Genomic DNA, 12678 nt, shown 5'->3' on the forward strand with positions numbered 1-12678 from the left:
ATTCGTATGGCACTGTTGCCAATTCTCCAAAATTTCATCCTGAATCTCCTGATATTTGATGTTTTTCTTAAAGCCCCACCTGCTGCAATCAGTTTATTAACTGAGAATCTCAGCTTTTAGATTTAAACAAAAAAAAATTAAATTTCTAGAAAAGCCTGCAAATATGACCCCTAAACACTCAGAGGCAAATAAAAGCACATATACTAGTATTTTTAAAATCATATGATTTTGAGAGCCTGACTTATGATTTTTGAACATTTGGTGTTGGCAATACTGGGTTAGCCTTCCTGCAGATTTTGAATGAAAAATGCTCTAAGTGCCTTTTTCCTTCAATGGAAAATATTTGCTATTTCTACATGTATTCTCTCCCTCCTTTTTCCTTAAGTGACTTTATGGGCAAAATCCTTTCTTCACTGAAGTTAGTGGGAATTTTGCCATTGATTCCATTGGGGTCAGGATTAGGCTCTATATGACACAAAATCAGAAGGAAATGAAATTAAGGTCCCAACCCAAAAATCTACTTACATAAAATTTAAGGAAAGAAATCAGTTAAAAAAGGCACATTCAAATTAACTGGAAATTTGTGCTGCCATAATAGGGGCTTCTTGCAGGTAGTAATTATAAATATAATAAGAGTAAAATAAATAATATATTACATGTATGTATAGCACATTTCATCCCACTGGATACTAAAGTACTTTCTATATACATAGAGCCAGGGACGCTCCAAAGGCTTGGGAAAAGCAAATCTCTAAAAACAGGAAATAAAAGAGAACCTGACAAACTTAATTAGCACATTTAATGACATCCACAGCATGCCCAAGACATACCAGTGTCACACACAAATTGAGCACCATGGAGTGCATCAAAGCACCCTGCTGTGCCTCCTTCTTTTGCACAGACAGATTTCTCTTGGAATAGACTCTCATGTTGTAGGGATGGGTGGTCTTATCTAAATCCATTTTTTAGGGAAGAGACTTTCTTTTGCTATGTCTTCATACAGTAGGGTTCTAGTGGCATTTGGGATCTTTAGATACTCTCATAATTCAAATAACAATCATGTAAATGTATGTGCTGTTGACTGTACTGGCTTTGGAGTCTATCTCCTTCTTTACATTATCTTGGAACAATGGGGTGATTTCAATAATTATTTATATAGTACCTGCAAAGTGCTATGTGCGTGAGAAACAAATTAGAAGGCGAAGTCTCTACCTCAGAGAGCTTTCACTGTAAATGGATAACAGTAAAGATTAAGCATGAGGGATAGGCTATAACAAGAGAAAGGTATTGAAGTTTGGGGCACAGCTTGTTCCCTCATAATTTTTGCACTTTTTTAAAGGGAGGTTTATTTGTTCTATCTTTGACATTTTTTGTCTTCTGAGGGTTACAATAAGTCCTTGCTTCAATATTATTTTTGGTGACTATAATTTTTGTTCCCTGAGCAGAATTTGATTTTTTTCAGCATGAGGTGCACATTGACATGAACACAAAGTTCTTCCAATGACCTGTGAATGAGAGAGAGAACAGGTCTATACTTAATGCTTCACACTGAAGCTTTATCAACACAAAAGTGATTAATGATTATATTATACCTGAAATAAAGGGATATTGCAGATTAACAAGATTGGCCTTTTTAAATAATTACACAAATTTGAAGATGATACAAGTTCCTAAAAAGCAAAGAGTCAATGGAATTATTTACATTATTTTTATTTATTACTTTTATAACTGTATGAGGATTGAGACTCCATGATTGTCGTGGCACCTAGGGGGCCCTACTCATAGACCAGGCAGTGCTTGGTCCTACAGTTGTGCTAGGTACTATACAACCAGAATAAAATGTGATCAGAGCCCCATTATGCTAGATGCTGCAAATAAACAAAGTAGGAGAGAGTCCTTGCTTTGAACAGCTAACAATCTAAAGAGAACGACAGAGAAGAAGAACATCATTATCCCCCCTTAACAAATGGGGAACTGAGGCACAGAATGATTAATTGACTTGTCCTATGTCATACCTACATACAGATCAAAACATCGGCATTCATAGATTTACTTAGAAATTTCAAATTAATATGGGGCAAATTCTACTCTTAGAAAAACACATAGAGGTCTCACAGCAGAGTCAATAGGAATTTCATGCATTTTGGGCAGTGCTTGACTCATGGTGTTTATCGTTAAGTGTTGTTTTTGTCATCTATTGTCCTCTCCATGCACAAGGATACTCCCAGGCAGTTCAGATCATACAGACATGCAAGAATCCTTCCAAAAAAGCAGAGATGGATCCAAACTGCAGAAGCTGGATTCAAACTTATAACACTACAAAATATGGGAACATTTCAAATTGGGTTTTGGTTCAGCAGATAATATAGATGTAAAAAGTTTGGATGTGCTTGGCTCTGGGGTTTTGGTTTGGGCTAATCTCTAAGACAAAATATATAAAGTGGGCACTGCTATAGACATAAGTATTGCTATTCTATAGTGCTTGCGGTGTCACAGCATCTCCTGAGGGAGGTAATATTGTTCCTGCAATTTCCTACAATGCATGCTGAGAGTTTAGTAGTGCTCACTGAACCTTCACTTTTATTCCATATGTTAAGTAGATCTGATGGTCTTGATATACATAGTACAGTTCTTTCTGACTTTGAGGGAAATGCACTAAAAATTTCAATGAAATTCTCTACTTGTGCAGAAGTGGAAAAACAATCACTATACATCATACTTTTAAAGAGCATTTCATTAACGACAACATCAGAATATAGTTATAGATCATTTAATTGTTATGTATTTAAAATAAGAAATATTTCTCACATTCTTTCCAAGGTTTCATATACTTGAAATTTATTATGTCAGTCATCAACTGCTATGACATCACAAGACGAATTCACAGCAATGATTACTTTAGAATTTAAAATGCTTGGAGTGTGCCAATTATTCAGGCTGCTAAGTGAAAGTAAAAATGTCAGTTTAGCTATCTATAATCCCACAGTGTTTAAAGGTTCATGAATTACACATGGGACAGATAGAAAGAGAGAAACTGAGTTTGACTAAAAGATATTTTCTGCACAAAATTTGCAGAAACCATTGCTTTTAATGTATTCTAGTGATTAATCAATGTGATTTAAGGTTCTGTATTTGGAATTTACTTTTAATTTAAAGCATCCTCCTGTTCATTACAATGAGTAAGTAAACAGCCTAATGTGCCTAATGATTTAAAAGATTCACCTGCACAATTTAGGATCCTGAACCTGCATTCCTTGGTTACACACAATTCCCATTAGAGCCAATGGGAATACTGAGTACACAAAGAATACATAATTGGTCCACAAGACTCTACTAATTTAGATTATGAACCTCTCCGCAGTGCCCAGCATGAGTAACTTGACTGAGTGCTGGCGAACTTCCTGTGGGAAAGAAGGGGAAAGATTCCCCTCTGGCCACAGGCTGTGAAGATGGAGTAAAGACGCTCCAAAGCTACTATAGAATCATAGAATTAGAAGGGATTGCAAAGGTCATCTAGTCTAACCCCCAATAGTATACATGTACTATGTTTACTATTCCAGCCTAATGGAATACAGCCCCAGCACTCTATCACTCCATGACAGCAAAGGACCAAAGAATCTAAGTGTCACACTCACTCTTGTCCCCCTTTCCAGAGTCCTTCCTAAGTAACCCCCCGTGAAAAAATGTGGAACTAACATGATGTTTGCTGCCACCATATTGTCCACTCTGTTTCTGTGTTTTACCCCTTCCCCCACCCAGTCTGTCTCATCTATTTGGAGAATATTGCCTCATTGTTTCCTTGTACTGCTCTGTCTGTATTACACTGTTGTCTCTTGTGTACTTAGACTGTAAGCTCTTTGTCTTTTTGTTCTGGGTGTGTACATCACCTAGCACAAATGGGGTCCTGGTCCATGACCGGGGTTCCTAGGCACTACAGTAATACAAATAATAATAACAATACCCCATGCTGTGTCAAAGAGTTTAGAAGTCACTATATCCTGCCCCCTCCCTTGTACAGCAGAACTGTTCAGGTTCCACTTCCAAAGACTCTCTGTATCTACGAAGTAAGAGATAGGATTTTCTCCTTATTCTTGCATACCCTAACTGCTACCTCCATCATTATAACTGTATAATTAAGCATGTACTTATGATAGGAATATGACGCATTAAGTTATTTTCTATCATGTTAATTGATCAGAAAATGTTCAATATAAATTGTTATAACTCACTTACAGCTCACATTTGATGTCTTTAAAACAAAACTTCTATCTCTTTCACAGTTTTAAAAAAAACCTTTCCCCTTCATTTTTACCTGAATTAAAACTTTCTGGTGGAAGGCATCTATTATTACTAAGTACTGAGTATTGACACTATGTATGGTGCTATCTATACTTGTCCCAAAGAGCTAGCAAACAAGACCCCAACTCTGCAATCAGATTCACATGGGCAGACATTTGCATCCATGCAGAGCCCCAGTGAAGTCAATTCAACTCAGCATTGGTGCAGTGGTCCATCTATGTGGATCTTATTGGAGGACTGGGCCCTATATCAAGTACAGACAATGTAGTTCAAAAAAATCTGATACATACATTGAAGGTGTAAACTTCAAGTATTTCAGGGTTGTTTTTGTTTTCCCCTCAGAGGTAAGAATATGGAGGCAGTGCTTATTGAGTAACTAGATCTTTTCATTATGACTGTGGGAAGAAGCCAGGTGTTCTTTTTTAATTTGTATTACAATAGTCCCCAAGGCAGGATGGATGCTCCACTGTATGAGGAACTGTACTGCTTGCTACTATGACAGAATCTATCCTTGTCTTTGGACATCATTGATCATGATGTGTGCTAACCTGCCTATGACACCTCACAGAAGTAGAAAGGATCACACTACATTGTCTTTGATCATGATGGGCAACTGCTTCTTTTCACAGAACCCTCTCACTGATGGAATCTTTTAGGGTTCCGTTCTATCACTGCTTTTATTCAACAATATTTTTAGAAATTATGCCATTCAATGGGCTGCAATGCTATCTGAATGTCATCAGAGTCCTTGGTACGTCAGGAACAGTATCCCTGATGAGGACACAGCACACCTAGTGGCTGAGCTTTGTGACTTTGTCCTCACCCACAACCACTTCAGATTTGGGGACAACTTATACCTTCAAGTCAGTGGCACTGCTATGGGTACCCGCATAGCCCCACAGTATGCCAACATTTTTATGGCTGACTTAGAACAACGCTTCCTCAGCTCTCGTCCCCTAGTGCCCCTCCTCTACTTGCACTACATTGATGACATCTTTATCATATGGATCCACGGAAAGGAGGCCCTTGAAGAATTCCATCTGGACTTCAACAATTTCCACCCCACCATCAACCTCAGCTTGGACCAGTCCACACAAGAGATCCACTTCCTGAACACTACAGTGCAAATAAGTGATGGTCACATAAACACCACCCTATACGGGAAACCTACTGACCACTATATGTACCTACATTCCTCCAGCTTCCAACCAAGACACATCACACGATCCATTGTCTACAGCCAAGCCCTAAGATACAACCGAATTTGCTCCAAACCCTCAGACAGAGACAAACACCTACAAGATCTTTATCAAGCATTCTTAAAACTACAATACCCACCTGGAGAAGTGAGGAAACAGATTGACAGAGCAAGACGGGTACCCTGAAATCACCTACTACAGGACAGACCCAACAAGGACAATAACAGAACACCACTGGCCATCACATACAGCCCCCAGCTAAAACCTCTCCAGCGCATTGTCCACGATCTACAACCTATCGTGGAAAATGATCCCTCACTCTCACAGACCTTAGGAGGCAGGCCAGTCCTCGCTTACAGACAACTCCCCAACCTGAAGCAAATACTCACCAGCAACTACACACCACACCACAGAAACACCAACCCAGGAACCAATCCCTGTAGCAAACCTCGTTGCCTACTCTGTCCCCATATCTATTCTGGGGACACCATCAGAGGACCAAACCTCATCAGCCACACCATCAAGGGCTCATTCACCTGCACATGTACTAATGTTATATATGCCATCATGTGCCAGCAATGCTCCTCTGCCATGTACATTGGCCAAACTGGACAGTCCCCCCGCAAAAGAATAAATGGACACAAATCGGACATCAGGAATGGTAACATACAAAAGCCAGTAAGTGAACACTTCAGTCTTCCTGGTCATTCTATTACAGATTTAAAAGTCACTATTATTGAACAAAAAAACTTCAGAAACAGACTTCAAAGAGAAACAGCAGAACTAAAATTCATTTGCAAATTTAACACCATTAATATGGGCTTAAATAGGGACGGGGAGTGGCTGGCTCATTACAGAAGCATCTTTTCCTCTCCTGGAATTGACACCTCCTCATCTATTATTGGGAGTGGACTACATCCACCCTGATTGAATTGGCCCTGTCAACACTGGTTCTCCACTTGCGAAGAAACTCCCTTCTCTCCATGTGTCAGTATATAATGCCTGCATCTGTAACTTTCACTCTATGCATCTGAAGAAGTGAGGTTTTTACCCATGAAAGTTTATGCCCAAATAAATCTGTTAGTCTTTAAGGTGCCACCAGACTCCTTGTTATGTCTGGGTTGGTTCCCGGTGCAACACTGGATTAGTTTCACTATGTCCATCTTGTGTATAGGCTATAGGATTACAGTATAGGCTTTTCAAAACAAATAGTGTTACTGGACAGGCTACGCTGCTACACTTCAAATTTTCTGAGTGAGTTTTCTCCAATTTTCCCTTGGAGACAACGAGACCATTATCTCCTCCATTTTAAAGACAGGGACCTCCTTGGAATCTGTCAAGCAAAAGGCCTATTTTAGTTGTTCAACTAGGGTGATCAGATAGCAAGTGTGAAAAATCGGGACAGGGGATGGGGGGTAATAGGTACTCATATAAAACAGTGCCCTGAATATTGGGACTGTCCCTATAAAATTGGGACATTTGGTCACCCTAGGTCCAATCTCAGAGACTAACTGAGCTGTTTGCATTCAACGGTCTCTGATAAAGAATACATGGCTATGTTGGTGTAGAATATTTCTTGACAAATATGTACTTGTGACAGCATCAACAATTTTAGTATATGAAAATAGAACTGTGAACCAGTTATTATGGAAACATGGTCTTGGTCTGCAAAACAACAAAGAGATGTTATAAAACAGAAAGGACCAATTCTTTTTATTTAATCAATGAGATGAGAAGAAGTAATACAGCTTTAGCAGTAAAATATTAGTTTAAATATTAGGAAAAATTCTATACCTCATAAAGCAGTTAGGTAATGCAATAAACTGCCAAGGGAGGTTGTGGATTTACTATCAGTGGTAATAATCATAACACATGATGCTCATTTAAGGATGATTGTGCTAGATCGCCCACTTGAGGTTACTTTCACCCGAAATAATCACTTAAAATGTAAATTATCCTCAGGTCAAGCCATTGACTAATATTCTTTGCAAATTAACTTCAGAATGCTGAAGTTTCAGAAGATCATTGATTTTGTTTCATTATAAACAGAAGTCTCCATTATGTATTATTCTTTAAAATTAGCAATTAGGAACTGGCAGTTGACAAATACTGATAATTTTCAGCAAATGTTATTAACATTAACATGCTGGGATAAAGTAAATAATTAAGGTGCAGATTGTATATTGGGCAGGTGGGATAAAGCACATAGTTATAGTAAAAAGATGTAGTACTATATAAATGCAGATTTATAGCTTAATCACTGACTATACTGAAGATGGTGAAGGTGGGTGGAGGTAATATGTTTTATTGGGCCAACTGCTGTTGGTGGAAGAGACAAGCTTTTGAGCTTCACACACAGCTCTTCTTCAGGTCTGGAAAAAGCTAAATACAAGGTGAAACAGATAATTAAGCATGAGGGGTTAACACATGTTGCAAGAGACCATTTTCATGGGCAATTAACACCTCTGCAAAGGACAAAGGAGGACATTCAGAGAAGGGTAACAAAATGACCATGCAGATGACTTTTGAGGAAAGCTTAAGAGAGCTAAATATGTATAGTCTAACTCAGGTCAGGGAAGTGTAAAAAAGGACTATGTTAATAATCCATGTTAAATTGTTGTAATAAACCATAAAACCAGAGTCCATGATTTTTAGTGTCTATCAGAGTTTGGAATTTAAGTTCCCAAGCTCATCTTTTGAAGATGTTGTGCAGTTTCCTTTGAGGACAACGACTGAGAGGTCAGACATTTGAGATGAGTAGTTAACTGCTTACAGATGGATATCTCACCTAATGTAAAGGACATATTAATACATTTCTCAGATGACATTAACATTTGAGAAGTTGCAAATACCATTGAAGAGAGTAAGTAATAAAAAGACTCCTAAAAAGATAAGAAACACTGGTAGAAAATATCTTTGAATAAAACAAAAATACAGATATTCCAGGCAGCATCTCATCCATGAGTTTGCAATGCAGCATGACAACAAAAGGCAGAGATGGGTCCAAGTTAGAAAGTTCTGATCTAGAGCTGGATCTGTTCTGGAGCCAAATTTTCTTGGAGTTCAAGGTTTTGAATCCAGGGTTTTGGATTATGTGCATCTCTACATAAAAGGCACTGCAATGATTTGCGGCAAACAGGGAGGCATCATGTAATCGAGAAAGGAGATAACAGTTCTTCACTATTGACCTAATCCAAAGTCCAATGAAGTCAGTGGCTCCCACTGACTTCATTATGCTTTGAATCAAGACCTAAATGCCTGTACTATAAACTCACATGGAATATTGCATTTCAGTTCTGGGTACAATGAACCTGATTCAAAGTCTAGTGCAGTCCATGGGAATCTTCCATTGATTTCAATGGGGTTTGCATCAAAGCCATAAAGAGGAATCTCTTTCTCCATGATATGATGCCTCCTTGTGTGCACAGATGCCTCATATTACTAGGAGATATTGATAAATTGGAGGACATTCAGGGAAGGGTAACAAAAATGACCATGAAGATGACTTTTGAGGAAAAGCTTAAGTGAGCTAAATATGTATTTGTATATACGTATATATATCCTTGACCCGAGTTATATATATGTATATAACTCAGGTAAGGAATGTGTAAAAAAGGACTGTGTTAATAGCCTACAAATACTTGAAAGGTGTAAACACCAGAGAAGGGAAGGAATTATTTAGTGTGGTACATGGAAGTATAGCTAGAAGTAATGGCATGAAGTTAAGGAAGAGAACATTTAGATAGAATTATGGGAAAAACTCCTAATGACAGTGAGATCTTTATAGTTGTGGAAACACTTCCCAAAGGAAGTGATAGTAGCTACATTGTTTGTGGCATTTAAAAGTAGATGGGACAAAATCAAAACAAAACAATAACAACCAACCCACCACTAGCAAACTATCTTGCATTAGCGGGGAAGTGGATGGCATAATAAATCTTTTCCGTCTCTAATTTGGATGATTCTATCAATCTATTAAAAGAGCAGAAATAGGCCCTACATATGCTACATTGTATTATACTGTTTGCTCAATCAATATTTTTTAGCTTTTTCTGTGTTGTCCTTACATGTTTTTTTTCTATTTAACAAAAGTATCCTATAATGCATAGCTCACCTCTTTTGGTTTGAAACTGAAAAAAGAAATGCAGTCAGGATCTGCTGTCTAAGGGACAAGAGGTGAGAAATATGAGCAGACTTAAGACTACAAGATATAAACAACTGTAATCAGTTCATAATATTGCCTTCCTGCTTTACTGCTGTGCTTTAAAATGTGAACCGCAACCTAGCATGGTGTATACATGCAGATCATAAATAATAGCTGAAGAGTTTATTCATAGATTTAGATTTGGGGGGTTCAACACAGATGTCATGAGAAAAAAATGCCTTAAAGAGTTTGAATGCAAGTACTTGAAGAAACTTATGTTCTAATCCAGTGCTCATTAAAGTAAATGGGAGTGCATGTATGTTGGCTTCAACAGGCATTGTGAAAAGTTAAATGGGTGCAAAAAATTTTGTAAGCATTTAAAACACATAGCTGTAAAAAATTAATTTTTGTGTATCTTTTTTGTCCCCAATAAAACTGAAATGCATATCTATTGTGAGGATTTGTTTCTTATTCTCCAGTCATTATTAGTATCTCGAGCTACGTAGCTACTATAGTACATAAGCATATTCTAATAAACCACATGGGGAACAGAGAAGCCCCAAGAGCTAAAGAGCACAACTTTGTTGAAGTCAGTGCAGTTTTGCTCCCTTGCATCCACAGTGAATTTTACCCATAGTTTTTTATGCTGTCATTTTGAAATTACATTGTAAATCAGAAAAATGAATCTGATACATCATATAAAGTGTATTTCTCCGATAAGTTGAGTTTCACCATTAACGGTCTTCCTTCCATCAGTATAGTCTACTATTAACCATTACATCCTATATACACAAATAAATCTTATTTGTTCACTTCTGGAATCATTGAACAATGCATCTTCTATTGTTTCAGTAAAAAAGAAAGGAAAATGTGTTAAGTTCCTTCCAGGAACAATGTCTACTTAGAACCAACTTCTGATCACATAACATAATCATAGATGGAAAAAGAAAAATTAGTTTTCTTAGTTAGTTTTAGAGGATCCTTCTGAATATTTTCTTAATTAAACGGTAATGTTTATCTAATCTTTTTAATCACTTTTAGGGTAAATATTCCCAACAGCAGCTCTATGAATCTCACTGGTATTTATATTGGCTTCTTAATTGTTATAAAACATGTATTTTTGTACAATTATCATTAACCTGCAAACAATAACCTTTTGCACATGTAAAGTGGTTGCAGTGCTTCTTATTATAGACCACTTTCAGTACCGTTCATTTAGTATGCTGTGTTTTTAACACAAATGTAATCCACTCTGCATTTTCCATTTAAAATGCATAAGGCAAAGTGCATCATAACAGGATGTAACTACGTATTAATCAAATTAGCACAACACTTCAAAGGCCCCCGCTTTTTACTAGGCTACTGTTAGATCACAATTGATGATGGAAAGAAGCAGCATAATGAAAGGCTTGGCAAGGGAGTTGTTTATTTTCTTTCCAGAAAGATATATTGTGGGTTAATTTTCATGACGGGAAAAAATGTAGAGGAAGGATAACAGTAAGCATTAAGCTAAGGCACAATAAATGGAATTTAAAATACTACCATGGCTTTGCTATTGATGAACATAAATTTAGTAATTAGTTGATGATACAACAGAGCTCAAATGACCTATTGTTAAATTATTCAAACTTCATGACGCAAGCAAAGAAGAGACAGATTATTCAATATTCACATTGTGAAACTAGACAGCTGGAGAAGGTTCTTTGCCATTTATATGTCTAAAACCCTACAAGTGCACAAGAACTTAAAGTAATGCTTTTTATATCTGAACACTTTCAAGTGCATGACATATATCTCTAATTTAGTATAATTTTAAATGATGTTTCAAAGCACTGTGTAAGGGTTTATGTGATACTGTCCCTCAAATGCATGGAATATTTTACAGACACTAAAGAAACATGATTTAACCAAATTACAGAGAGGTACACTAAAGCATTTAAGATGTGTACTATAACACTGTTTCTGAGGTTTCCTCACAGTATCACGAGATTTTAAAATTGGATATAAAAATGGTTCTCTTGCGATGTAACCTCATTACAGCTTCAGATGAAAATCAAACCATAGATATTATGTTTATCACATATTACATACTTATTTTATTTACTCTCTTCTGTCTCATTTACTTATTTCCATTTATATCTTTTTCTTCAGCGGCACAGTAATTCAGAGACTGATCCAAAAGTCAATAAGACTGTACATTTGGCCTACTATTTCCTACAACAGGGATGACAGATTTTATTCTAGTTTTTGGCCTCTAGTCTTTTGACACATTACTTTTATTTTTATGCATGCAATCTAGCCATTTTATTTTCTAAATAGATACACACCCATTTCATCCTCTTCGCACTTTTGTTTTGTTTATCCCCTGTAGAATGAGGAAATAAAATCTACCCTGTGGTTTATATTCTGTATAGCATATAAAAAAGCTCTTTATAGCCATATCTCTGTTTCATAGGTGCATTAGTAAAAGCAAGCCTACTATGGCTACTATTTTGAGAAGCTGAGAACAACTGAAATTTATACTATGGAAAACTGCTTTGACATACTTTATTTGGCAAGCACATAGGCTTCTGGTACAGAAAATAGCAGAGGAAATATTATTCTAAGTTATGATAATGATGCTGAAAACAGAGGATTTAAGATGGCTTGCTGAATCTTTGGGAAACTTTAAATTATGTATAGAACAGAGTGGATGGACTTTTAAAAATAGCTCAGAGCTGAAATAAAAAAATGATAAGGAAGAATATATATTATTAATAACTATTAAGAAGTAGGTGTGTTATATAAAGACATCATTCCATTCAGAGATATTAGTAGTTCACAATTTGAGTGATACTTGTGTCATTTAGAGAGACAAGGTGGGTGAGGTATTATCTTTTATTGGACCAACTTATGTGGGTGAGAGAGACAAGCTTTTGAGCTTACACAGAACTCTTCTTCAGGTCTGTGTAAGCTTGAAAGCTTGTCTCTCTCACCAACAGAAGATGCTCCAATAAAAGATATTACCTCATCCACCTTGTCTCTCTAATATCCTGG

The sequence above is a fragment of the Trachemys scripta genome, chromosome 6, assembly GCF_013100865.1.
Source record: "Trachemys scripta elegans isolate TJP31775 chromosome 6, CAS_Tse_1.0, whole genome shotgun sequence".
Lineage (NCBI taxonomy): Eukaryota > Metazoa > Chordata > Testudines > Emydidae > Trachemys > Trachemys scripta.